Source organism: Lissotriton vulgaris, unplaced genomic scaffold (assembly GCF_964263255.1).
Source record: "Lissotriton vulgaris unplaced genomic scaffold, aLisVul1.2 SCAFFOLD_2797, whole genome shotgun sequence".
NCBI classification, from domain to species: domain Eukaryota; kingdom Metazoa; phylum Chordata; class Amphibia; order Caudata; family Salamandridae; genus Lissotriton; species Lissotriton vulgaris.
This window is the reverse complement of record NW_028252829.1, coordinates 237,670-259,257: the sequence shown is the minus strand read 5'-3', so window position 1 is coordinate 259,257 and position 21,588 is coordinate 237,670. Positions and strand designations below refer to the sequence as shown.

The following is a 21,588-nucleotide window of genomic DNA, read 5'->3' as shown; positions in this document are numbered from 1 at the left end:
TTGTGGTTTAATTTCCATGGCTTTTGCTTTGAATCAACAATACCTTCCATTGACTATGAAAAATTCCCAGAGCTTCGATAAATACCGGAAAAGAAGCGTACTCTATCTGCTTTCAAAGGGAATGGATGACATAGTCGTCGCTAGGGGAGGTGTGAAGAACAGTCAAGGAAACCTGCTGATCAGAACTAATACCAAAGCGTTGCATTAATATATGTATGCCCTTGGCAGACTTCCAATTGCACTGCTCCAAAGGTAGCTGCTTGGCAGCCAATCACACTATGACTTGCCTTCAATTTGAATGTATACCGATGGGCAAGAGGGAATATCCAATGGAATCATCTCCCGAAAGGCTGAGCAAGCAGGAAAGTAGACCAATAGTTGTCACATTTTTGGGAATCCTGAGAAGTTTTGCATTCCAAACTGAGCAAATAAAAGCCCTGCCGGAGAATCGATCCCTGATTGCACTAAATATATGCTCCATGAAGACAGTTCACACGTGAGGTGTGAGCAATTCCAAGCCTGACACTTTACATTCTAGTCTCAAATCGAGACTTTGCAGTCCATGGGCTTCAGAGTCTCCTTGCATCCAGCAAAACGTTAGAGTGCAGTCGAGGGGATGTAGCTCAGTGGTAGAGCGCATGCTTCGCATGTATGAGGCCCCGGGTTCAATCCCCGGCATCTCCAGGAGTCTCTGTTCTCTATCTTGGCTTTTTCCAGAAGGCTAGCCTGCCATCTTGTGGAAAGTAGAGGTTTCTCGGGCAGTTGGGGGTCAGAACCCCGCTTAAATTGTTTGCTTTGAAAAATGTGTTTGGAGTAGGCATAGTTTCCACTTTTCAAGAAAATCTGAGAATTTTGCTTGCCAAAAGGAGGAAAGAAATGCCCTCTCTGAGGATCGAACTCAGGACCTTCAGATTATGAGACTGACGTGCTGCCTACTGCGCTAAGAAGGCTGCACACAAGCATCTCTAAATAGGACTATAGACCATGAAGATATTCCAGGTACGAGGCTTAAGGATTTTCCTGGCTGAGACTTTATGCTGCAGTGTCAAATGGGTTGACTTGGCAGCCAGTAAAACTTGGCAGACATGGGGATGTAGCTCAGTGGTAGAGCGCATGCTTTGCATGTATGAGGCCCCGGGTTCAATCCCCGGCATCTCCAGACTTTTGCCATGCTTGTCTCGGATTTTGGCAGAAAACAAGGCTGGCTATCAGTATTAAGGAAGAGATATGTCATGCAACTGGGATACCAACCCCACTTAAACTGTGAGACGTTTGCCTTGAAAAAACCCATGAAATGGGGCTATCTCATTTTTGATGCTTATACAACAGAAGAATCTTACTTGTTTAAGCCATCAAAGTGATGATTAATCTTGGCAATCTTAATACATTTAGGATAGAAATCTGTGGCAGCCCTCTTGGTCATTGGTAAGGGTTCTTCCTCGAAAGCAGAGACTCTTACTTTTCTGGTAACTTTGAGGGGGAGTGGCAGGTAATATTGATGATGTGCATCTGTCTGCTCCTGGTCCCCACCCTCCACAACCTTTCTTGAGCGAGAGATAATTTTGGTGCTACGGAAGTTTGCCACTACTCCTTCGATAGCTCAGTTGGTAGAGCGGAGGACTGTAGCATAAATTCAGGCATCCTTAGGTCGCTGGTTCAAATCCGGCTCGAAGGATTTTGTGGTTTAATTTCCATGGCTTTTGCTTTGAATCAACAATACCTTCCATTGACTATGAAAAATTCCCAGAGCTTCGATAAATACCGGAAAAGAAGCGTACTCTATCTGCTTTCAAAGGGAATGGATGACATAGTCGTCGCTAGGGGAGGTGTGAAGAACAGTCAAGGAAACCTGCTGATCAGAACTAATACCAAAGCGTTGCATTAATATATATATGCCCTTGGCAGACTTCCAATTGCACTGCTCCAAAGGTAGCTGCTTGGCAGCCAATCACACTATGACTTGCCTTCAATTTGAATGTATACCGATGGGCAAGAGGGAATATCCAATGGAATCATCTCCCGAAAGGCTGAGCAAGCAGGAAAGTAGACCAATAGTTGTCACATTTTTGGGAATCCTGAGAAGTTTTGCATTCCAAACTGAGCAAATAAAAGCCCTGCCGGAGAATCGATCCCTGATTGCACTAAATATATGCTCCATGAAGACAGTTCACACGTGAGGTGTGAGCAATTCCAAGCCTGACACTTTACATTCTAGTCTCAAATCGAGACTTTGCAGTCCATGGGCTTCAGAGTCTCCTTGCATCCAGCAAAACGTTAGAGTGCAGTCGAGGGGATGTAGCTCAGTGGTAGAGCGCATGCTTCGCATGTATGAGGCCCCGGGTTCAATCCCCGGCATCTCCAGGAGTCTCTGTTCTCTATCTTGGCTTTTTCCAGAAGGCTAGCCTGCCATCTTGTGGAAAGTAGAGGTTTCTCGGGCAGTTGGGGGTCAGAACCCCGCTTAAATTGTTTGCTTTGAAAAATGTGTTTGGAGTAGGCATAGTTTCCACTTTTCAAGAAAATCTGAGAATTTTGCTTGCCAAAAGGAGGAAAGAAATGCCCTCTCTGAGGATCGAACTCAGGACCTTCAGATTATGAGACTGACGCGCTGCCTACTGCGCTAAGAAGGCTGCACACAAGCATCTCTAAATAGGACTATAGACCATGAAGATATTCCAGGTACGAGGCTTAAGGATTTTCCTGGCTGAGACTTTATGCTGCAGTGTCAAATGGGTTGACTTGGCAGCCAGTAAAACTTGGCAGACATGGGGATGTAGCTCAGTGGTAGAGCGCATGCTTTGCATGTATGAGGCCCCGGGTTCAATCCCCGGCATCTCCAGACTTTTGCCATGCTTGTCTCGGATTTTGGCAGAAAACAAGGCTGGCTATCAGTATTAAGGAAGAGATATGTCATGCAACTGGGATACCAACCCCACTTAAACTGTGAGACGTTTGCCTTGAAAAAACCCATGAAATGGGGCTATCTCATTTTTGATGCTTATACAACAGAAGAATCTTACTTGTTTAAGCCATCAAAGTGATGATTAATCTTGGCAATCTTAATACATTTAGGATAGAAATCTGTGGCAGCCCTCTTGGTCATTGGTAAGGGTTCTTCCTCGAAAGCAGAGACTCTTACTTTTCTGGTAACTTTGAGGGGGAGTGGCAGGTAATATTGATGATGTGCATCTGTCTGCTCCTGGTCCCCACCCTCCACAACCTTTCTTGAGCGAGAGATAATTTTGGTGCTACGGAAGTTTGCCACTACTCCTTCGATAGCTCAGTTGGTAGAGCGGAGGACTGTAGCATAAATTCAGGCATCCTTAGGTCGCTGGTTCAAATCCGGCTCGAAGGATTTTGTGGTTTAATTTCCATGGCTTTTGCTTTGAATCAACAATACCTTCCATTGACTATGAAAAATTCCCAGAGCTTCGATAAATACCGGAAAAGAAGCGTACTCTATCTGCTTTCAAAGGGAATGGATGACATAGTCGTCGCTAGGGGAGGTGTGAAGAACAGTCAAGGAAACCTGCTGATCAGAACTAATACCAAAGCGTTGCATTAATATATGTATGCCCTTGGCAGACTTCCAATTGCACTGCTCCAAAGGTAGCTGCTTGGCAGCCAATCACACTATGACTTGCCTTCAATTTGAATGTATACCGATGGGCAAGAGGGAATATCCAATGGAATCATCTCCCGAAAGGCTGAGCAAGCAGGAAAGTAGACCAATAGTTGTCACATTTTTGGGAATCCTGAGAAGTTTTGCATTCCAAACTGAGCAAATAAAAGCCCTGCCGGAGAATCGATCCCTGATTGCACTAAATATATGCTCCATGAAGACAGTTCACACGTGAGGTGTGAGCAATTCCAAGCCTGACACTTTACATTCTAGTCTCAAATCGAGACTTTGCAGTCCATGGGCTTCAGAGTCTCCTTGCATCCAGCAAAACGTTAGAGTGCAGTCGAGGGGATGTAGCTCAGTGGTAGAGCGCATGCTTCGCATGTATGAGGCCCCGGGTTCAATCCCCGGCATCTCCAGGAGTCTCTGTTCTCTATCTTGGCTTTTTCCAGAAGGCTAGCCTGCCATCTTGTGGAAAGTAGAGGTTTCTCGGGCAGTTGGGGGTCAGAACCCCGCTTAAATTGTTTGCTTTGAAAAATGTGTTTGGAGTAGGCATAGTTTCCACTTTTCAAGAAAATCTGAGAATTTTGCTTGCCAAAAGGAGGAAAGAAATGCCCTCTCTGAGGATCGAACTCAGGACCTTCAGATTATGAGACTGACGCGCTGCCTACTGCGCTAAGAAGGCTGCACACAAGCATCTCTAAATAGGACTATAGACCATGAAGATATTCCAGGTACGAGGCTTAAGGATTTTCCTGGCTGAGACTTTATGCTGCAGTGTCAAATGGGTTGACTTGGCAGCCAGTAAAACTTGGCAGACATGGGGATGTAGCTCAGTGGTAGAGCGCATGCTTTGCATGTATGAGGCCCCGGGTTCAATCCCCGGCATCTCCAGACTTTTGCCATGCTTGTCTCGGATTTTGGCAGAAAACAAGGCTGGCTATCAGTATTAAGGAAGAGATATGTCATGCAACTGGGATACCAACCCCACTTAAACTGTGAGACGTTTGCCTTGAAAAAACCCATGAAATGGGGCTATCTCATTTTTGATGCTTATACAACAGAAGAATCTTACTTGTTTAAGCCATCAAAGTGATGATTAATCTTGGCAATCTTAATACATTTAGGATAGAAATCTGTGGCAGCCCTCTTGGTCATTGGTAAGGGTTCTTCCTCGAAAGCAGAGACTCTTACTTTTCTGGTAACTTTGAGGGGGAGTGGCAGGTAATATTGATGATGTGCATCTGTCTGCTCCTGGTCCCCACCCTCCACAACCTTTCTTGAGCGAGAGATAATTTTGGTGCTACGGAAGTTTGCCACTACTCCTTCGATAGCTCAGTTGGTAGAGCGGAGGACTGTAGCATAAATTCAGGCATCCTTAGGTCGCTGGTTCAAATCCGGCTCGAAGGATTTTGTGGTTTAATTTCCATGGCTTTTGCTTTGAATCAACAATACCTTCCATTGACTATGAAAAATTCCCAGAGCTTCGATAAATACCGGAAAAGAAGCGTACTCTATCTGCTTTCAAAGGGAATGGATGACATAGTCGTCGCTAGGGGAGGTGTGAAGAACAGTCAAGGAAACCTGCTGATCAGAACTAATACCAAAGCGTTGCATTAATATATGTATGCCCTTGGCAGACTTCCAATTGCACTGCTCCAAAGGTAGCTGCTTGGCAGCCAATCACACTATGACTTGCCTTCAATTTGAATGTATACCGATGGGCAAGAGGGAATATCCAATGGAATCATCTCCCGAAAGGCTGAGCAAGCAGGAAAGTAGACCAATAGTTGTCACATTTTTGGGAATCCTGAGAAGTTTTGCATTCCAAACTGAGCAAATAAAAGCCCTGCCGGAGAATCGATCCCTGATTGCACTAAATATATGCTCCATGAAGACAGTTCACACGTGAGGTGTGAGCAATTCCAAGCCTGACACTTTACATTCTAGTCTCAAATCGAGACTTTGCAGTCCATGGGCTTCAGAGTCTCCTTGCATCCAGCAAAACGTTAGAGTGCAGTCGAGGGGATGTAGCTCAGTGGTAGAGCGCATGCTTCGCATGTATGAGGCCCCGGGTTCAATCCCCGGCATCTCCAGGAGTCTCTGTTCTCTATCTTGGCTTTTTCCAGAAGGCTAGCCTGCCATCTTGTGGAAAGTAGAGGTTTCTCGGGCAGTTGGGGGTCAGAACCCCGCTTAAATTGTTTGCTTTGAAAAATGTGTTTGGAGTAGGCATAGTTTCCACTTTTCAAGAAAATCTGAGAATTTTGCTTGCCAAAAGGAGGAAAGAAATGCCCTCTCTGAGGATCGAACTCAGGACCTTCAGATTATGAGACTGACGCGCTGCCTACTGCGCTAAGAAGGCTGCACACAAGCATCTCTAAATAGGACTATAGACCATGAAGATATTCCAGGTACGAGGCTTAAGGATTTTCCTGGCTGAGACTTTATGCTGCAGTGTCAAATGGGTTGACTTGGCAGCCAGTAAAACTTGGCAGACATGGGGATGTAGCTCAGTGGTAGAGCGCATGCTTTGCATGTATGAGGCCCCGGGTTCAATCCCCGGCATCTCCAGACTTTTGCCATGCTTGTCTCGGATTTTGGCAGAAAACAAGGCTGGCTATCAGTATTAAGGAAGAGATATGTCATGCAACTGGGATACCAACCCCACTTAAACTGTGAGACGTTTGCCTTGAAAAAACCCATGAAATGGGGCTATCTCATTTTTGATGCTTATACAACAGAAGAATCTTACTTGTTTAAGCCATCAAAGTGATGATTAATCTTGGCAATCTTAATACATTTAGGATAGAAATCTGTGGCAGCCCTCTTGGTCATTGGTAAGGGTTCTTCCTCGAAAGCAGAGACTCTTACTTTTCTGGTAACTTTGAGGGGGAGTGGCAGGTAATATTGATGATGTGCATCTGTCTGCTCCTGGTCCCCACCCTCCACAACCTTTCTTGAGCGAGAGATAATTTTGGTGCTACGGAAGTTTGCCACTACTCCTTCGATAGCTCAGTTGGTAGAGCGGAGGACTGTAGCATAAATTCAGGCATCCTTAGGTCGCTGGTTCAAATCCGGCTCGAAGGATTTTGTGGTTTAATTTCCATGGCTTTTGCTTTGAATCAACAATACCTTCCATTGACTATGAAAAATTCCCAGAGCTTCGATAAATACCGGAAAAGAAGCGTACTCTATCTGTTTTCAAAGGGAATGGATGACATAGTCGTCGCTAGGGGAGGTGTGAAGAACAGTCAAGGAAACCTGCTGATCAGAACTAATACCAAAGCGTTGCATTAATATATGTATGCCCTTGGCAGACTTCCAATTGCACTGCTCCAAAGGTAGCTGCTTGGCAGCCAATCACACTATGACTTGCCTTCAATTTGAATGTATACCGATGGGCAAGAGGGAATATCCAATGGAATCATCTCCCGAAAGGCTGAGCAAGCAGGAAAGTAGACCAATAGTTGTCACATTTTTGGGAATCCTGAGAAGTTTTGCATTCCAAACTGAGCAAATAAAAGCCCTGCCGGAGAATCGATCCCTGATTGCACTAAATATATGCTCCATGAAGACAGTTCACACGTGAGGTGTGAGCAATTCCAAGCCTGACACTTTACATTCTAGTCTCAAATCGAGACTTTGCAGTCCATGGGCTTCAGAGTCTCCTTGCATCCAGCAAAACGTTAGAGTGCAGTCGAGGGGATGTAGCTCAGTGGTAGAGCGCATGCTTCGCATGTATGAGGCCCCGGGTTCAATCCCCGGCATCTCCAGGAGTCTCTGTTCTCTATCTTGGCTTTTTCCAGAAGGCTAGCCTGCCATCTTGTGGAAAGTAGAGGTTTCTCGGGCAGTTGGGGGTCAGAACCCCGCTTAAATTGTTTGCTTTGAAAAATGTGTTTGGAGTAGGCATAGTTTCCACTTTTCAAGAAAATCTGAGAATTTTGCTTGCCAAAAGGAGGAAAGAAATGCCCTCTCTGAGGATCGAACTCAGGACCTTCAGATTATGAGACTGACGTGCTGCCTACTGCGCTAAGAAGGCTGCACACAAGCATCTCTAAATAGGACTATAGACCATGAAGATATTCCAGGTACGAGGCTTAAGGATTTTCCTGGCTGAGACTTTATGCTGCAGTGTCAAATGGGTTGACTTGGCAGCCAGTAAAACTTGGCAGACATGGGGATGTAGCTCAGTGGTAGAGCGCATGCTTTGCATGTATGAGGCCCCGGGTTCAATCCCCGGCATCTCCAGACTTTTGCCATGCTTGTCTCGGATTTTGGCAGAAAACAAGGCTGGCTATCAGTATTAAGGAAGAGATATGTCATGCAACTGGGATACCAACCCCACTTAAACTGTGAGACGTTTGCCTTGAAAAAACCCATGAAATGGGGCTATCTCATTTTTGATGCTTATACAACAGAAGAATCTTACTTGTTTAAGCCATCAAAGTGATGATTAATCTTGGCAATCTTAATACATTTAGGATAGAAATCTGTGGCAGCCCTCTTGGTCATTGGTAAGGGTTCTTCCTCGAAAGCAGAGACTCTTACTTTTCTGGTAACTTTGAGGGGGAGTGGCAGGTAATATTGATGATGTGCATCTGTCTGCTCCTGGTCCCCACCCTCCACAACCTTTCTTGAGCGAGAGATAATTTTGGTGCTACGGAAGTTTGCCACTACTCCTTCGATAGCTCAGTTGGTAGAGCGGAGGACTGTAGCATAAATTCAGGCATCCTTAGGTCGCTGGTTCAAATCCGGCTCGAAGGATTTTGTGGTTTAATTTCCATGGCTTTTGCTTTGAATCAACAATACCTTCCATTGACTATGAAAAATTCCCAGAGCTTCGATAAATACCGGAAAAGAAGCGTACTCTATCTGCTTTCAAAGGGAATGGATGACATAGTCGTCGCTAGGGGAGGTGTGAAGAACAGTCAAGGAAACCTGCTGATCAGAACTAATACCAAAGCGTTGCATTAATATATGTATGCCCTTGGCAGACTTCCAATTGCACTGCTCCAAAGGTAGCTGCTTGGCAGCCAATCACACTATGACTTGCCTTCAATTTGAATGTATACCGATGGGCAAGAGGGAATATCCAATGGAATCATCTCCCGAAAGGCTGAGCAAGCAGGAAAGTAGACCAATAGTTGTCACATTTTTGGGAATCCTGAGAAGTTTTGCATTCCAAACTGAGCAAATAAAAGCCCTGCCGGAGAATCGATCCCTGATTGCACTAAATATATGCTCCATGAAGACAGTTCACACGTGAGGTGTGAGCAATTCCAAGCCTGACACTTTACATTCTAGTCTCAAATCGAGACTTTGCAGTCCATGGGCTTCAGAGTCTCCTTGCATCCAGCAAAACGTTAGAGTGCAGTCGAGGGGATGTAGCTCAGTGGTAGAGCGCATGCTTCGCATGTATGAGGCCCCGGGTTCAATCCCCGGCATCTCCAGGAGTCTCTGTTCTCTATCTTGGCTTTTTCCAGAAGGCTAGCCTGCCATCTTGTGGAAAGTAGAGGTTTCTCGGGCAGTTGGGGGTCAGAACCCCGCTTAAATTGTTTGCTTTGAAAAATGTGTTTGGAGTAGGCATAGTTTCCACTTTTCAAGAAAATCTGAGAATTTTGCTTGCCAAAAGGAGGAAAGAAATGCCCTCTCTGAGGATCGAACTCAGGACCTTCAGATTATGAGACTGACGCGCTGCCTACTGCGCTAAGAAGGCTGCACACAAGCATCTCTAAATAGGACTATAGACCATGAAGATATTCCAGGTACGAGGCTTAAGGATTTTCCTGGCTGAGACTTTATGCTGCAGTGTCAAATGGGTTGACTTGGCAGCCAGTAAAACTTGGCAGACATGGGGATGTAGCTCAGTGGTAGAGCGCATGCTTTGCATGTATGAGGCCCCGGGTTCAATCCCCGGCATCTCCAGACTTTTGCCATGCTTGTCTCGGATTTTGGCAGAAAACAAGGCTGGCTATCAGTATTAAGGAAGAGATATGTCATGCAACTGGGATACCAACCCCACTTAAACTGTGAGACGTTTGCCTTGAAAAAACCCATGAAATGGGGCTATCTCATTTTTGATGCTTATACAACAGAAGAATCTTACTTGTTTAAGCCATCAAAGTGATGATTAATCTTGGCAATCTTAATACATTTAGGATAGAAATCTGTGGCAGCCCTCTTGGTCATTGGTAAGGGTTCTTCCTCGAAAGCAGAGACTCTTACTTTTCTGGTAACTTTGAGGGGGAGTGGCAGGTAATATTGATGATGTGCATCTGTCTGCTCCTGGTCCCCACCCTCCACAACCTTTCTTGAGCGAGAGATAATTTTGGTGCTACGGAAGTTTGCCACTACTCCTTCGATAGCTCAGTTGGTAGAGCGGAGGACTGTAGCATAAATTCAGGCATCCTTAGGTCGCTGGTTCAAATCCGGCTCGAAGGATTTTGTGGTTTAATTTCCATGGCTTTTGCTTTGAATCAACAATACCTTCCATTGACTATGAAAAATTCCCAGAGCTTCGATAAATACCGGAAAAGAAGCGTACTCTATCTGTTTTCAAAGGGAATGGATGACATAGTCGTCGCTAGGGGAGGTGTGAAGAACAGTCAAGGAAACCTGCTGATCAGAACTAATACCAAAGCGTTGCATTAATATATGTATGCCCTTGGCAGACTTCCAATTGCACTGCTCCAAAGGTAGCTGCTTGGCAGCCAATCACACTATGACTTGCCTTCAATTTGAATGTATACCGATGGGCAAGAGGGAATATCCAATGGAATCATCTCCCGAAAGGCTGAGCAAGCAGGAAAGTAGACCAATAGTTGTCACATTTTTGGGAATCCTGAGAAGTTTTGCATTCCAAACTGAGCAAATAAAAGCCCTGCCGGAGAATCGATCCCTGATTGCACTAAATATATGCTCCATGAAGACAGTTCACACGTGAGGTGTGAGCAATTCCAAGCCTGACACTTTACATTCTAGTCTCAAATCGAGACTTTGCAGTCCATGGGCTTCAGAGTCTCCTTGCATCCAGCAAAACGTTAGAGTGCAGTCGAGGGGATGTAGCTCAGTGGTAGAGCGCATGCTTCGCATGTATGAGGCCCCGGGTTCAATCCCCGGCATCTCCAGGAGTCTCTGTTCTCTATCTTGGCTTTTTCCAGAAGGCTAGCCTGCCATCTTGTGGAAAGTAGAGGTTTCTCGGGCAGTTGGGGGTCAGAACCCCGCTTAAATTGTTTGCTTTGAAAAATGTGTTTGGAGTAGGCATAGTTTCCACTTTTCAAGAAAATCTGAGAATTTTGCTTGCCAAAAGGAGGAAAGAAATGCCCTCTCTGAGGATCGAACTCAGGACCTTCAGATTATGAGACTGACGTGCTGCCTACTGCGCTAAGAAGGCTGCACACAAGCATCTCTAAATAGGACTATAGACCATGAAGATATTCCAGGTACGAGGCTTAAGGATTTTCCTGGCTGAGACTTTATGCTGCAGTGTCAAATGGGTTGACTTGGCAGCCAGTAAAACTTGGCAGACATGGGTATGTAGCTCAGTGGTAGAGCGCATGCTTTGCATGTATGAGGCCCCGGGTTCAATCCCCGGCATCTCCAGACTTTTGCCATGCTTGTCTCGGATTTTGGCAGAAAACAAGGCTGGCTATCAGTATTAAGGAAGAGATATGTCATGCAACTGGGATACCAACCCCACTTAAACTGTGAGACGTTTGCCTTGAAAAAACCCATGAAATGGGGCTATCTCATTTTTGATGCTTATACAACAGAAGAATCTTACTTGTTTAAGCCATCAAAGTGATGATTAATCTTGGCAATCTTAATACATTTAGGATAGAAATCTGTGGCAGCCCTCTTGGTCATTGGTAAGGGTTCTTCCTCGAAAGCAGAGACTCTTACTTTTCTGGTAACTTTGAGGGGGAGTGGCAGGTAATATTGATGATGTGCATCTGTCTGCTCCTGGTCCCCACCCTCCACAACCTTTCTTGAGCGAGAGATAATTTTGGTGCTACGGAAGTTTGCCACTACTCCTTCGATAGCTCAGTTGGTAGAGCGGAGGACTGTAGCATAAATTCAGGCATCCTTAGGTCGCTGGTTCAAATCCGGCTCGAAGGATTTTGTGGTTTAATTTCCATGGCTTTTGCTTTGAATCAACAATACCTTCCATTGACTATGAAAAATTCCCAGAGCTTCGATAAATACCGGAAAAGAAGCGTACTCTATCTGCTTTCAAAGGGAATGGATGACATAGTCGTCGCTAGGGGAGGTGTGAAGAACAGTCAAGGAAACCTGCTGATCAGAACTAATACCAAAGCGTTGCATTAATATATATATGCCCTTGGCAGACTTCCAATTGCACTGCTCCAAAGGTAGCTGCTTGGCAGCCAATCACACTATGACTTGCCTTCAATTTGAATGTATACCGATGGGCAAGAGGGAATATCCAATGGAATCATCTCCCGAAAGGCTGAGCAAGCAGGAAAGTAGACCAATAGTTGTCACATTTTTGGGAATCCTGAGAAGTTTTGCATTCCAAACTGAGCAAATAAAAGCCCTGCCGGAGAATCGATCCCTGATTGCACTAAATATATGCTCCATGAAGACAGTTCACACGTGAGGTGTGAGCAATTCCAAGCCTGACACTTTACATTCTAGTCTCAAATCGAGACTTTGCAGTCCATGGGCTTCAGAGTCTCCTTGCATCCAGCAAAACGTTAGAGTGCAGTCGAGGGGATGTAGCTCAGTGGTAGAGCGCATGCTTCGCATGTATGAGGCCCCGGGTTCAATCCCCGGCATCTCCAGGAGTCTCTGTTCTCTATCTTGGCTTTTTCCAGAAGGCTAGCCTGCCATCTTGTGGAAAGTAGAGGTTTCTCGGGCAGTTGGGGGTCAGAACCCCGCTTAAATTGTTTGCTTTGAAAAATGTGTTTGGAGTAGGCATAGTTTCCACTTTTCAAGAAAATCTGAGAATTTTGCTTGCCAAAAGGAGGAAAGAAATGCCCTCTCTGAGGATCGAACTCAGGACCTTCAGATTATGAGACTGACGCGCTGCCTACTGCGCTAAGAAGGCTGCACACAAGCATCTCTAAATAGGACTATAGACCATGAAGATATTCCAGGTACGAGGCTTAAGGATTTTCCTGGCTGAGACTTTATGCTGCAGTGTCAAATGGGTTGACTTGGCAGCCAGTAAAACTTGGCAGACATGGGGATGTAGCTCAGTGGTAGAGCGCATGCTTTGCATGTATGAGGCCCCGGGTTCAATCCCCGGCATCTCCAGACTTTTGCCATGCTTGTCTCGGATTTTGGCAGAAAACAAGGCTGGCTATCAGTATTAAGGAAGAGATATGTCATGCAACTGGGATACCAACCCCACTTAAACTGTGAGACGTTTGCCTTGAAAAAACCCATGAAATGGGGCTATCTCATTTTTGATGCTTATACAACAGAAGAATCTTACTTGTTTAAGCCATCAAAGTGATGATTAATCTTGGCAATCTTAATACATTTAGGATAGAAATCTGTGGCAGCCCTCTTGGTCATTGGTAAGGGTTCTTCCTCGAAAGCAGAGACTCTTACTTTTCTGGTAACTTTGAGGGGGAGTGGCAGGTAATATTGATGATGTGCATCTGTCTGCTCCTGGTCCCCACCCTCCACAACCTTTCTTGAGCGAGAGATAATTTTGGTGCTACGGAAGTTTGCCACTACTCCTTCGATAGCTCAGTTGGTAGAGCGGAGGACTGTAGCATAAATTCAGGCATCCTTAGGTCGCTGGTTCAAATCCGGCTCGAAGGATTTTGTGGTTTAATTTCCATGGCTTTTGCTTTGAATCAACAATACCTTCCATTGACTATGAAAAATTCCCAGAGCTTCGATAAATACCGGAAAAGAAGCGTACTCTATCTGCTTTCAAAGGGAATGGATGACATAGTCGTCGCTAGGGGAGGTGTGAAGAACAGTCAAGGAAACCTGCTGATCAGAACTAATACCAAAGCGTTGCATTAATATATGTATGCCCTTGGCAGACTTCCAATTGCACTGCTCCAAAGGTAGCTGCTTGGCAGCCAATCACACTATGACTTGCCTTCAATTTGAATGTATACCGATGGGCAAGAGGGAATATCCAATGGAATCATCTCCCGAAAGGCTGAGCAAGCAGGAAAGTAGACCAATAGTTGTCACATTTTTGGGAATCCTGAGAAGTTTTGCATTCCAAACTGAGCAAATAAAAGCCCTGCCGGAGAATCGATCCCTGATTGCACTAAATATATGCTCCATGAAGACAGTTCACACGTGAGGTGTGAGCAATTCCAAGCCTGACACTTTACATTCTAGTCTCAAATCGAGACTTTGCAGTCCATGGGCTTCAGAGTCTCCTTGCATCCAGCAAAACGTTAGAGTGCAGTCGAGGGGATGTAGCTCAGTGGTAGAGCGCATGCTTCGCATGTATGAGGCCCCGGGTTCAATCCCCGGCATCTCCAGGAGTCTCTGTTCTCTATCTTGGCTTTTTCCAGAAGGCTAGCCTGCCATCTTGTGGAAAGTAGAGGTTTCTCGGGCAGTTGGGGGTCAGAACCCCGCTTAAATTGTTTGCTTTGAAAAATGTGTTTGGAGTAGGCATAGTTTCCACTTTTCAAGAAAATCTGAGAATTTTGCTTGCCAAAAGGAGGAAAGAAATGCCCTCTCTGAGGATCGAACTCAGGACCTTCAGATTATGAGACTGACGTGCTGCCTACTGCGCTAAGAAGGCTGCACACAAGCATCTCTAAATAGGACTATAGACCATGAAGATATTCCAGGTACGAGGCTTAAGGATTTTCCTGGCTGAGACTTTATGCTGCAGTGTCAAATGGGTTGACTTGGCAGCCAGTAAAACTTGGCAGACATGGGGATGTAGCTCAGTGGTAGAGCGCATGCTTTGCATGTATGAGGCCCCGGGTTCAATCCCCGGCATCTCCAGACTTTTGCCATGCTTGTCTCGGATTTTGGCAGAAAACAAGGCTGGCTATCAGTATTAAGGAAGAGATATGTCATGCAACTGGGATACCAACCCCACTTAAACTGTGAGACGTTTGCCTTGAAAAAACCCATGAAATGGGGCTATCTCATTTTTGATGCTTATACAACAGAAGAATCTTACTTGTTTAAGCCATCAAAGTGATGATTAATCTTGGCAATCTTAATACATTTAGGATAGAAATCTGTGGCAGCCCTCTTGGTCATTGGTAAGGGTTCTTCCTCGAAAGCAGAGACTCTTACTTTTCTGGTAACTTTGAGGGGGAGTGGCAGGTAATATTGATGATGTGCATCTGTCTGCTCCTGGTCCCCACCCTCCACAACCTTTCTTGAGCGAGAGATAATTTTGGTGCTACGGAAGTTTGCCACTACTCCTTCGATAGCTCAGTTGGTAGAGCGGAGGACTGTAGCATAAATTCAGGCATCCTTAGGTCGCTGGTTCAAATCCGGCTCGAAGGATTTTGTGGTTTAATTTCCATGGCTTTTGCTTTGAATCAACAATACCTTCCATTGACTATGAAAAATTCCCAGAGCTTCGATAAATACCGGAAAAGAAGCGTACTCTATCTGCTTTCAAAGGGAATGGATGACATAGTCGTCGCTAGGGGAGGTGTGAAGAACAGTCAAGGAAACCTGCTGATCAGAACTAATACCAAAGCGTTGCATTAATATATATATGCCCTTGGCAGACTTCCAATTGCACTGCTCCAAAGGTAGCTGCTTGGCAGCCAATCACACTATGACTTGCCTTCAATTTGAATGTATACCGATGGGCAAGAGGGAATATCCAATGGAATCATCTCCCGAAAGGCTGAGCAAGCAGGAAAGTAGACCAATAGTTGTCACATTTTTGGGAATCCTGAGAAGTTTTGCATTCCAAACTGAGCAAATAAAAGCCCTGCCGGAGAATCGATCCCTGATTGCACTAAATATATGCTCCATGAAGACAGTTCACACGTGAGGTGTGAGCAATTCCAAGCCTGACACTTTACATTCTAGTCTCAAATCGAGACTTTGCAGTCCATGGGCTTCAGAGTCTCCTTGCATCCAGCAAAACGTTAGAGTGCAGTCGAGGGGATGTAGCTCAGTGGTAGAGCGCATGCTTCGCATGTATGAGGCCCCGGGTTCAATCCCCGGCATCTCCAGGAGTCTCTGTTCTCTATCTTGGCTTTTTCCAGAAGGCTAGCCTGCCATCTTGTGGAAAGTAGAGGTTTCTCGGGCAGTTGGGGGTCAGAACCCCGCTTAAATTGTTTGCTTTGAAAAATGTGTTTGGAGTAGGCATAGTTTCCACTTTTCAAGAAAATCTGAGAATTTTGCTTGCCAAAAGGAGGAAAGAAATGCCCTCTCTGAGGATCGAACTCAGGACCTTCAGATTATGAGACTGACGCGCTGCCTACTGCGCTAAGAAGGCTGCACACAAGCATCTCTAAATAGGACTATAGACCATGAAGATATTCCAGGTACGAGGCTTAAGGATTTTCCTGGCTGAGACTTTATGCTGCAGTGTCAAATGGGTTGACTTGGCAGCCAGTAAAACTTGGCAGACATGGGGATGTAGCTCAGTGGTAGAGCGCATGCTTTGCATGTATGAGGCCCTGGGTTCAATCCCCGGCATCTCCAGACTTTTGCCATGCTTGTCTCGGATTTTGGCAGAAAACAAGGCTGGCTATCAGTATTAAGGAAGAGATATGTCATGCAACTGGGATACCAACCCCACTTAAACTGTGAGACGTTTGCCTTGAAAAAACCCATGAAATGGGGCTATCTCATTTTTGATGCTTATACAACAGAAGAATCTTACTTGTTTAAGCCATCAAAGTGATGATTAATCTTGGCAATCTTAATACATTTAGGATAGAAATCTGTGGCAGCCCTCTTGGTCATTGGTAAGGGTTCTTCCTCGAAAGCAGAGACTCTTACTTTTCTGGTAACTTTGAGGGGGAGTGGCAGGTAATATTGATGATGTGCATCTGTCTGCTCCTGGTCCCCACCCTCCACAACCTTTCTTGAGCGAGAGATAATTTTGGTGCTACGGAAGTTTGCCACTACTCCTTCGATAGCTCAGTTGGTAGAGCGGAGGACTGTAGCATAAATTCAGGCATCCTTAGGTCGCTGGTTCAAATCCGGCTCGAAGGATTTTGTGGTTTAATTTCCATGGCTTTTGCTTTGAATCAACAATACCTTCCATTGACTATGAAAAATTCCCAGAGCTTCGATAAATACCGGAAAAGAAGCGTACTCTATCTGCTTTCAAAGGGAATGGATGACATAGTCGTCGCTAGGGGAGGTGTGAAGAACAGTCAAGGAAACCTGCTGATCAGAACTAATACCAAAGCGTTGCATTAATATATATATGCCCTTGGCAGACTTCCAATTGCACTGCTCCAAAGGTAGCTGCTTGGCAGCCAATCACACTATGACTTGCCTTCAATTTGAATGTATACCGATGGGCAAGAGGGAATATCCAATGGAATCATCTCCCGAAAGGCTGAGCAAGCAGGAAAGTAGACCAATAGTTGTCACATTTTTGGGAATCCTGAGAAGTTTTGCATTCCAAACTGAGCAAATAAAAGCCCTGCCGGAGAATCGATCCCTGATTGCACTAAATATATGCTCCATGAAGACAGTTCACACGTGAGGTGTGAGCAATTCCAAGCCTGACACTTTACATTCTAGTCTCAAATCGAGACTTTGCAGTCCATGGGCTTCAGAGTCTCCTTGCATCCAGCAAAACGTTAGAGTGCAGTCGAGGGGATGTAGCTCAGTGGTAGAGCGCATGCTTCGCATGTATGAGGCCCCGGGTTCAATCCCCGGCATCTCCAGGAGTCTCTGTTCTCTATCTTGGCTTTTTCCAGAAGGCTAGCCTGCCATCTTGTGGAAAGTAGAGGTTTCTCGGGCAGTTGGGGGTCAGAACCCCGCTTAAATTGTTTGCTTTGAAAAATGTGTTTGGAGTAGGCATAGTTTCCACTTTTCAAGAAAATCTGAGAATTTTGCTTGCCAAAAGGAGGAAAGAAATGCCCTCTCTGAGGATCGAACTCAGGACCTTCAGATTATGAGACTGACGCGCTGCCTACTGCGCTAAGAAGGCTGCACACAAGCATCTCTAAATAGGACTATAGACCATGAAGATATTCCAGGTACGAGGCTTAAGGATTTTCCTGGCTGAGACTTTATGCTGCAGTGTCAAATGGGTTGACTTGGCAGCCAGTAAAACTTGGCAGACATGGGGATGTAGCTCAGTGGTAGAGCGCATGCTTTGCATGTATGAGGCCCCGGGTTCAATCCCCGGCATCTCCAGACTTTTGCCATGCTTGTCTCGGATTTTGGCAGAAAACAAGGCTGGCTATCAGTATTAAGGAAGAGATATGTCATGCAACTGGGATACCAACCCCACTTAAACTGTGAGACGTTTGCCTTGAAAAAACCCATGAAATGGGGCTATCTCATTTTTGATGCTTATACAACAGAAGAATCTTACTTGTTTAAGCCATCAAAGTGATGATTAATCTTGGCAATCTTAATACATTTAGGATAGAAATCTGTGGCAGCCCTCTTGGTCATTGGTAAGGGTTCTTCCTCGAAAGCAGAGACTCTTACTTTTCTGGTAACTTTGAGGGGGAGTGGCAGGTAATATTGATGATGTGCATCTGTCTGCTCCTGGTCCCCACCCTCCACAACCTTTCTTGAGCGAGAGATAATTTTGGTGCTACGGAAGTTTGCCACTACTCCTTCGATAGCTCAGTTGGTAGAGCGGAGGACTGTAGCATAAATTCAGGCATCCTTAGGTCGCTGGTTCAAATCCGGCTCGAAGGATTTTGTGGTTTAATTTCCATGGCTTTTGCTTTGAATCAACAATACCTTCCATTGACTATGAAAAATTCCCAGAGCTTCGATAAATACCGGAAAAGAAGCGTACTCTATCTGCTTTCAAAGGGAATGGATGACATAGTCGTCGCTAGGGGAGGTGTGAAGAACAGTCAAGGAAACCTGCTGATCAGAACTAATACCAAAGCGTTGCATTAATATATGTATGCCCTTGGCAGACTTCCAATTGCACTGCTCCAAAGGTAGCTGCTTGGCAGCCAATCACACTATGACTTGCCTTCAATTTGAATGTATACCGATGGGCAAGAGGGAATATCCAATGGAATCATCTCCCGAAAGGCTGAGCAAGCAGGAAAGTAGACCAATAGTTGTCACATTTTTGGGAATCCTGAGAAGTTTTGCATTCCAAACTGAGCAAATAAAAGCCCTGCCGGAGAATCGATCCCTGATTGCACTAAATATATGCTCCATGAAGACAGTTCACACGTGAGGTGTGAGCAATTCCAAGCCTGACACTTTACATTCTAGTCTCAAATCGAGACTTTGCAGTCCATGGGCTTCAGAGTCTCCTTGCATCCAGCAAAACGTTAGAGTGCAGTCGAGGGGATGTAGCTCAGTGGTAGAGCGCATGCTTCGCATGTATGAGGCCCCGGGTTCAATCCCCGGCATCTCCAGGAGTCTCTGTTCTCTATCTTGGCTTTTTCCAGAAGGCTAGCCTGCCATCTTGTGGAAAGTAGAGGTTTCTCGGGCAGTTGGGGGTCAGAACCCCGCTTAAATTGTTTGCTTTGAAAAATGTGTTTGGAGTAGGCATAGTTTCCACTTTTCAAGAAAATCTGAGAATTTTGCTTGCCAAAAGGAGGAAAGAAATGCCCTCTCTGAGGATCGAACTCAGGACCTTCAGATTATGAGACTGACGTGCTGCCTACTGCGCTAAGAAGGCTGCACACAAGCATCTCTAAATAGGACTATAGACCATGAAGATATTCCAGGTACGAGGCTTAAGGATTTTCCTGGCTGAGACTTTATGCTGCAGTGTCAAATGGGTTGACTTGGCAGCCAGTAAAACTTGGCAGACATGGGGATGTAGCTCAGTGGTAGAGCGCATGCTTTGCATGTATGAGGCCCCGGGTTCAATCCCCGGCATCTCCAGACTTTTGCCATGCTTGTCTCGGATTTTGGCAGAAAACAAGGCTGGCTATCAGTATTAAGGAAGAGATATGTCATGCAACTGGGATACCAACCCCACTTAAACTGTGAGACGTTTGCCTTGAAAAAACCCATGAAATGGGGCTATCTCATTTTTGATGCTTATACAACAGAAGAATCTTACTTGTTTAAGCCATCAAAGTGATGATTAATCTTGGCAATCTTAATACATTTAGGATAGAAATCTGTGGCAGCCCTCTTGGTCATTGGTAAGGGTTCTTCCTCGAAAGCAGAGACTCTTACTTTTCTGGTAACTTTGAGGGGGAGTGGCAGGTAATATTGATGATGTGCATCTGTCTGCTCCTGGTCCCCACCCTCCACAACCTTTCTTGAGCGAGAGATAATTTTGGTGCTACGGAAGTTTGCCACTACTCCTTCGATAGCTCAGTTGGTAGAGCGGAGGACTGTAGCATAAATTCAGGCATCCTTAGGTCGCTGGTTCAAATCCGGCTCGAAGGATTTTGTGGTTTAATTTCCATGGCTTTTGCTTTGAATCAACAATACCTTCCATTGACTATGAAAAATTCCCAGAGCTTCGATAAATACCGGAAAAGAAGCGTACTCTATCTGCTTTCAAAGGGAATGGATGACATAGTCGTCGCTAGGGGAGGTGTGAAGAACAGTCAAGGAAACCTGCTGATCAGAACTAATACCAAAGCGTTGCATTAATATATATATGCCCTTGGCAGACTTCCAATTGCACTGCTCCAAAGGTAGCTGCTTGGCAGCCAATCACACTATGACTTGCCTTCAATTTGAATGTATACCGATGGGCAAGAGGGAATATCCAATGGAATCATCTCCCGAAAGGCTGAGCAAGCAGGAAAGTAGACCAATAGTTGTCACATTTTTGGGAATCCTGAGAAGTTTTGCATTCCAAACTGAGCAAATAAAAGCCCTGCCGGAGAATCGATCCCTGATTGCACTAAATATATGCTCCATGAAGACAGTTCACACGTGAGGTGTGAGCAATTCCAAGCCTGACACTTTACATTCTAGTCTCAAATCGAGACTTTGCAGTCCATGGGCTTCAGAGTCTCCTTGCATCCAGCAAAACGTTAGAGTGCAGTCGAGGGGATGTAGCTCAGTGGTAGAGCGCATGCTTCGCATGTATGAGGCCCCGGGTTCAATCCCCGGCATCTCCAGGAGTCTCTGTTCTCTATCTTGGCTTTTTCCAGAAGGCTAGCCTGCCATCTTGTGGAAAGTAGAGGTTTCTCGGGCAGTTGGGGGTCAGAACCCCGCTTAAATTGTTTGCTTTGAAAAATGTGTTTGGAGTAGGCATAGTTTCCACTTTTCAAGAAAATCTGAGAATTTTGCTTGCCAAAAGGAGGAAAGAAATGCCCTCTCTGAGGATCGAACTCAGGACCTTCAGATTATGAGACTGACGCGCTGCCTACTGCGCTAAGAAGGCTGCACACAAGCATCTCTAAATAGGACTATAGACCATGAAGATATTCCAGGTACGAGGCTTAAGGATTTTCCTGGCTGAGACTTTATGCTGCAGTGTCAAATGGGTTGACTTGGCAGCCAGTAAAACTTGGCAGACATGGGGATGTAGCTCAGTGGTAGAGCGCATGCTTTGCATGTATGAGGCCCTGGGTTCAATCCCCGGCATCTCCAGACTTTTGCCATGCTTGTCTCGGATTTTGGCAGAAAACAAGGCTGGCTATCAGTATTAAGGAAGAGATATGTCATGCAACTGGGATACCAACCCCACTTAAACTGTGAGACGTTTGCCTTGAAAAAACCCATGAAATGGGGCTATCTCATTTTTGATGCTTATACAACAGAAGAATCTTACTTGTTTAAGCCATCAAAGTGATGATTAATCTTGGCAATCTTAATACATTTAGGATAGAAATCTGTGGCAGCCCTCTTGGTCATTGGTAAGGGTTCTTCCTCGAAAGCAGAGACTCTTACTTTTC

The 21,588-nt window shown here is 45.3% G+C and overlaps 51 non-coding genes across 51 annotated transcripts; 38 read left to right on the top strand and 13 right to left on the bottom strand.

Annotated features, from left to right (window-relative positions):
• Positions 1-612: 612 nt before the first annotated feature.
• TRNAA-CGC (transfer RNA alanine (anticodon CGC)) lies at positions 613-684 on the top strand. Its single transcript has one exon. It is a non-coding gene; the product is annotated as a tRNA-Ala (tRNA).
• A 193-nt stretch (positions 685-877) lies between these two features.
• Positions 878-950, bottom strand: TRNAM-CAU (transfer RNA methionine (anticodon CAU)). The gene has a single exon. It is a non-coding gene; the product is annotated as a tRNA-Met (tRNA).
• Positions 951-1,087: 137 nt separating this feature from the next.
• TRNAA-UGC (transfer RNA alanine (anticodon UGC)) lies at positions 1,088-1,159 on the top strand. Its single transcript has one exon. It is a non-coding gene; the product is annotated as a tRNA-Ala (tRNA).
• Positions 1,160-1,589: 430 nt separating this feature from the next.
• On the top strand, positions 1,590-1,675 carry TRNAY-GUA (transfer RNA tyrosine (anticodon GUA)). The gene is given in 2 exon segments: positions 1,590-1,626; positions 1,640-1,675. It is a non-coding gene; the product is annotated as a tRNA-Tyr (tRNA).
• A 614-nt stretch (positions 1,676-2,289) lies between these two features.
• Positions 2,290-2,361, top strand: TRNAA-CGC (transfer RNA alanine (anticodon CGC)). The gene has a single exon. It is a non-coding gene; the product is annotated as a tRNA-Ala (tRNA).
• Positions 2,362-2,554: 193 nt separating this feature from the next.
• On the bottom strand, positions 2,555-2,627 carry TRNAM-CAU (transfer RNA methionine (anticodon CAU)). Its single transcript has one exon. It is a non-coding gene; the product is annotated as a tRNA-Met (tRNA).
• A 137-nt stretch (positions 2,628-2,764) lies between these two features.
• Positions 2,765-2,836, top strand: TRNAA-UGC (transfer RNA alanine (anticodon UGC)). Its single transcript has one exon. It is a non-coding gene; the product is annotated as a tRNA-Ala (tRNA).
• Positions 2,837-3,266: 430 nt separating this feature from the next.
• TRNAY-GUA (transfer RNA tyrosine (anticodon GUA)) lies at positions 3,267-3,352 on the top strand. The gene is given in 2 exon segments: positions 3,267-3,303; positions 3,317-3,352. It is a non-coding gene; the product is annotated as a tRNA-Tyr (tRNA).
• Positions 3,353-3,966: 614 nt separating this feature from the next.
• On the top strand, positions 3,967-4,038 carry TRNAA-CGC (transfer RNA alanine (anticodon CGC)). The gene has a single exon. It is a non-coding gene; the product is annotated as a tRNA-Ala (tRNA).
• Positions 4,039-4,231: 193 nt separating this feature from the next.
• Positions 4,232-4,304, bottom strand: TRNAM-CAU (transfer RNA methionine (anticodon CAU)). The gene has a single exon. It is a non-coding gene; the product is annotated as a tRNA-Met (tRNA).
• A 137-nt stretch (positions 4,305-4,441) lies between these two features.
• TRNAA-UGC (transfer RNA alanine (anticodon UGC)) lies at positions 4,442-4,513 on the top strand. Its single transcript has one exon. It is a non-coding gene; the product is annotated as a tRNA-Ala (tRNA).
• Positions 4,514-4,943: 430 nt separating this feature from the next.
• Positions 4,944-5,029, top strand: TRNAY-GUA (transfer RNA tyrosine (anticodon GUA)). The gene is given in 2 exon segments: positions 4,944-4,980; positions 4,994-5,029. It is a non-coding gene; the product is annotated as a tRNA-Tyr (tRNA).
• Positions 5,030-5,643: 614 nt separating this feature from the next.
• TRNAA-CGC (transfer RNA alanine (anticodon CGC)) lies at positions 5,644-5,715 on the top strand. Its single transcript has one exon. It is a non-coding gene; the product is annotated as a tRNA-Ala (tRNA).
• Positions 5,716-5,908: 193 nt separating this feature from the next.
• On the bottom strand, positions 5,909-5,981 carry TRNAM-CAU (transfer RNA methionine (anticodon CAU)). The gene has a single exon. It is a non-coding gene; the product is annotated as a tRNA-Met (tRNA).
• A 137-nt stretch (positions 5,982-6,118) lies between these two features.
• Positions 6,119-6,190, top strand: TRNAA-UGC (transfer RNA alanine (anticodon UGC)). The gene has a single exon. It is a non-coding gene; the product is annotated as a tRNA-Ala (tRNA).
• A 430-nt stretch (positions 6,191-6,620) lies between these two features.
• TRNAY-GUA (transfer RNA tyrosine (anticodon GUA)) lies at positions 6,621-6,706 on the top strand. Its single transcript is given in 2 exon segments — positions 6,621-6,657; positions 6,671-6,706. It is a non-coding gene; the product is annotated as a tRNA-Tyr (tRNA).
• Positions 6,707-7,320: 614 nt separating this feature from the next.
• On the top strand, positions 7,321-7,392 carry TRNAA-CGC (transfer RNA alanine (anticodon CGC)). Its single transcript has one exon. It is a non-coding gene; the product is annotated as a tRNA-Ala (tRNA).
• Positions 7,393-7,585: 193 nt separating this feature from the next.
• TRNAM-CAU (transfer RNA methionine (anticodon CAU)) lies at positions 7,586-7,658 on the bottom strand. Its single transcript has one exon. It is a non-coding gene; the product is annotated as a tRNA-Met (tRNA).
• A 137-nt stretch (positions 7,659-7,795) lies between these two features.
• On the top strand, positions 7,796-7,867 carry TRNAA-UGC (transfer RNA alanine (anticodon UGC)). Its single transcript has one exon. It is a non-coding gene; the product is annotated as a tRNA-Ala (tRNA).
• A 430-nt stretch (positions 7,868-8,297) lies between these two features.
• Positions 8,298-8,383, top strand: TRNAY-GUA (transfer RNA tyrosine (anticodon GUA)). Its single transcript is given in 2 exon segments — positions 8,298-8,334; positions 8,348-8,383. It is a non-coding gene; the product is annotated as a tRNA-Tyr (tRNA).
• Positions 8,384-8,997: 614 nt separating this feature from the next.
• Positions 8,998-9,069, top strand: TRNAA-CGC (transfer RNA alanine (anticodon CGC)). Its single transcript has one exon. It is a non-coding gene; the product is annotated as a tRNA-Ala (tRNA).
• Positions 9,070-9,262: 193 nt separating this feature from the next.
• On the bottom strand, positions 9,263-9,335 carry TRNAM-CAU (transfer RNA methionine (anticodon CAU)). Its single transcript has one exon. It is a non-coding gene; the product is annotated as a tRNA-Met (tRNA).
• Positions 9,336-9,472: 137 nt separating this feature from the next.
• On the top strand, positions 9,473-9,544 carry TRNAA-UGC (transfer RNA alanine (anticodon UGC)). Its single transcript has one exon. It is a non-coding gene; the product is annotated as a tRNA-Ala (tRNA).
• Positions 9,545-9,974: 430 nt separating this feature from the next.
• TRNAY-GUA (transfer RNA tyrosine (anticodon GUA)) lies at positions 9,975-10,060 on the top strand. The gene is given in 2 exon segments: positions 9,975-10,011; positions 10,025-10,060. It is a non-coding gene; the product is annotated as a tRNA-Tyr (tRNA).
• A 614-nt stretch (positions 10,061-10,674) lies between these two features.
• Positions 10,675-10,746, top strand: TRNAA-CGC (transfer RNA alanine (anticodon CGC)). Its single transcript has one exon. It is a non-coding gene; the product is annotated as a tRNA-Ala (tRNA).
• Positions 10,747-10,939: 193 nt separating this feature from the next.
• On the bottom strand, positions 10,940-11,012 carry TRNAM-CAU (transfer RNA methionine (anticodon CAU)). Its single transcript has one exon. It is a non-coding gene; the product is annotated as a tRNA-Met (tRNA).
• A 137-nt stretch (positions 11,013-11,149) lies between these two features.
• Positions 11,150-11,221, top strand: TRNAA-UGC (transfer RNA alanine (anticodon UGC)). The gene has a single exon. It is a non-coding gene; the product is annotated as a tRNA-Ala (tRNA).
• Positions 11,222-11,651: 430 nt separating this feature from the next.
• On the top strand, positions 11,652-11,737 carry TRNAY-GUA (transfer RNA tyrosine (anticodon GUA)). Its single transcript is given in 2 exon segments — positions 11,652-11,688; positions 11,702-11,737. It is a non-coding gene; the product is annotated as a tRNA-Tyr (tRNA).
• Positions 11,738-12,351: 614 nt separating this feature from the next.
• TRNAA-CGC (transfer RNA alanine (anticodon CGC)) lies at positions 12,352-12,423 on the top strand. Its single transcript has one exon. It is a non-coding gene; the product is annotated as a tRNA-Ala (tRNA).
• A 193-nt stretch (positions 12,424-12,616) lies between these two features.
• TRNAM-CAU (transfer RNA methionine (anticodon CAU)) lies at positions 12,617-12,689 on the bottom strand. Its single transcript has one exon. It is a non-coding gene; the product is annotated as a tRNA-Met (tRNA).
• A 137-nt stretch (positions 12,690-12,826) lies between these two features.
• TRNAA-UGC (transfer RNA alanine (anticodon UGC)) lies at positions 12,827-12,898 on the top strand. Its single transcript has one exon. It is a non-coding gene; the product is annotated as a tRNA-Ala (tRNA).
• Positions 12,899-13,328: 430 nt separating this feature from the next.
• Positions 13,329-13,414, top strand: TRNAY-GUA (transfer RNA tyrosine (anticodon GUA)). The gene is given in 2 exon segments: positions 13,329-13,365; positions 13,379-13,414. It is a non-coding gene; the product is annotated as a tRNA-Tyr (tRNA).
• Positions 13,415-14,028: 614 nt separating this feature from the next.
• On the top strand, positions 14,029-14,100 carry TRNAA-CGC (transfer RNA alanine (anticodon CGC)). Its single transcript has one exon. It is a non-coding gene; the product is annotated as a tRNA-Ala (tRNA).
• A 193-nt stretch (positions 14,101-14,293) lies between these two features.
• Positions 14,294-14,366, bottom strand: TRNAM-CAU (transfer RNA methionine (anticodon CAU)). Its single transcript has one exon. It is a non-coding gene; the product is annotated as a tRNA-Met (tRNA).
• Positions 14,367-14,503: 137 nt separating this feature from the next.
• Positions 14,504-14,575, top strand: TRNAA-UGC (transfer RNA alanine (anticodon UGC)). The gene has a single exon. It is a non-coding gene; the product is annotated as a tRNA-Ala (tRNA).
• A 430-nt stretch (positions 14,576-15,005) lies between these two features.
• TRNAY-GUA (transfer RNA tyrosine (anticodon GUA)) lies at positions 15,006-15,091 on the top strand. The gene is given in 2 exon segments: positions 15,006-15,042; positions 15,056-15,091. It is a non-coding gene; the product is annotated as a tRNA-Tyr (tRNA).
• A 614-nt stretch (positions 15,092-15,705) lies between these two features.
• TRNAA-CGC (transfer RNA alanine (anticodon CGC)) lies at positions 15,706-15,777 on the top strand. Its single transcript has one exon. It is a non-coding gene; the product is annotated as a tRNA-Ala (tRNA).
• A 193-nt stretch (positions 15,778-15,970) lies between these two features.
• On the bottom strand, positions 15,971-16,043 carry TRNAM-CAU (transfer RNA methionine (anticodon CAU)). The gene has a single exon. It is a non-coding gene; the product is annotated as a tRNA-Met (tRNA).
• A 137-nt stretch (positions 16,044-16,180) lies between these two features.
• On the top strand, positions 16,181-16,252 carry TRNAA-UGC (transfer RNA alanine (anticodon UGC)). Its single transcript has one exon. It is a non-coding gene; the product is annotated as a tRNA-Ala (tRNA).
• Positions 16,253-16,682: 430 nt separating this feature from the next.
• TRNAY-GUA (transfer RNA tyrosine (anticodon GUA)) lies at positions 16,683-16,768 on the top strand. Its single transcript is given in 2 exon segments — positions 16,683-16,719; positions 16,733-16,768. It is a non-coding gene; the product is annotated as a tRNA-Tyr (tRNA).
• Positions 16,769-17,382: 614 nt separating this feature from the next.
• TRNAA-CGC (transfer RNA alanine (anticodon CGC)) lies at positions 17,383-17,454 on the top strand. The gene has a single exon. It is a non-coding gene; the product is annotated as a tRNA-Ala (tRNA).
• A 193-nt stretch (positions 17,455-17,647) lies between these two features.
• On the bottom strand, positions 17,648-17,720 carry TRNAM-CAU (transfer RNA methionine (anticodon CAU)). The gene has a single exon. It is a non-coding gene; the product is annotated as a tRNA-Met (tRNA).
• Positions 17,721-17,857: 137 nt separating this feature from the next.
• On the top strand, positions 17,858-17,929 carry TRNAA-UGC (transfer RNA alanine (anticodon UGC)). Its single transcript has one exon. It is a non-coding gene; the product is annotated as a tRNA-Ala (tRNA).
• A 430-nt stretch (positions 17,930-18,359) lies between these two features.
• TRNAY-GUA (transfer RNA tyrosine (anticodon GUA)) lies at positions 18,360-18,445 on the top strand. Its single transcript is given in 2 exon segments — positions 18,360-18,396; positions 18,410-18,445. It is a non-coding gene; the product is annotated as a tRNA-Tyr (tRNA).
• A 614-nt stretch (positions 18,446-19,059) lies between these two features.
• TRNAA-CGC (transfer RNA alanine (anticodon CGC)) lies at positions 19,060-19,131 on the top strand. Its single transcript has one exon. It is a non-coding gene; the product is annotated as a tRNA-Ala (tRNA).
• A 193-nt stretch (positions 19,132-19,324) lies between these two features.
• On the bottom strand, positions 19,325-19,397 carry TRNAM-CAU (transfer RNA methionine (anticodon CAU)). Its single transcript has one exon. It is a non-coding gene; the product is annotated as a tRNA-Met (tRNA).
• Positions 19,398-19,534: 137 nt separating this feature from the next.
• On the top strand, positions 19,535-19,606 carry TRNAA-UGC (transfer RNA alanine (anticodon UGC)). Its single transcript has one exon. It is a non-coding gene; the product is annotated as a tRNA-Ala (tRNA).
• A 430-nt stretch (positions 19,607-20,036) lies between these two features.
• Positions 20,037-20,122, top strand: TRNAY-GUA (transfer RNA tyrosine (anticodon GUA)). Its single transcript is given in 2 exon segments — positions 20,037-20,073; positions 20,087-20,122. It is a non-coding gene; the product is annotated as a tRNA-Tyr (tRNA).
• Positions 20,123-20,736: 614 nt separating this feature from the next.
• On the top strand, positions 20,737-20,808 carry TRNAA-CGC (transfer RNA alanine (anticodon CGC)). Its single transcript has one exon. It is a non-coding gene; the product is annotated as a tRNA-Ala (tRNA).
• A 193-nt stretch (positions 20,809-21,001) lies between these two features.
• Positions 21,002-21,074, bottom strand: TRNAM-CAU (transfer RNA methionine (anticodon CAU)). Its single transcript has one exon. It is a non-coding gene; the product is annotated as a tRNA-Met (tRNA).
• Positions 21,075-21,211: 137 nt separating this feature from the next.
• TRNAA-UGC (transfer RNA alanine (anticodon UGC)) lies at positions 21,212-21,283 on the top strand. The gene has a single exon. It is a non-coding gene; the product is annotated as a tRNA-Ala (tRNA).
• The last annotated feature ends 305 nt before the right edge of the window (positions 21,284-21,588 follow it).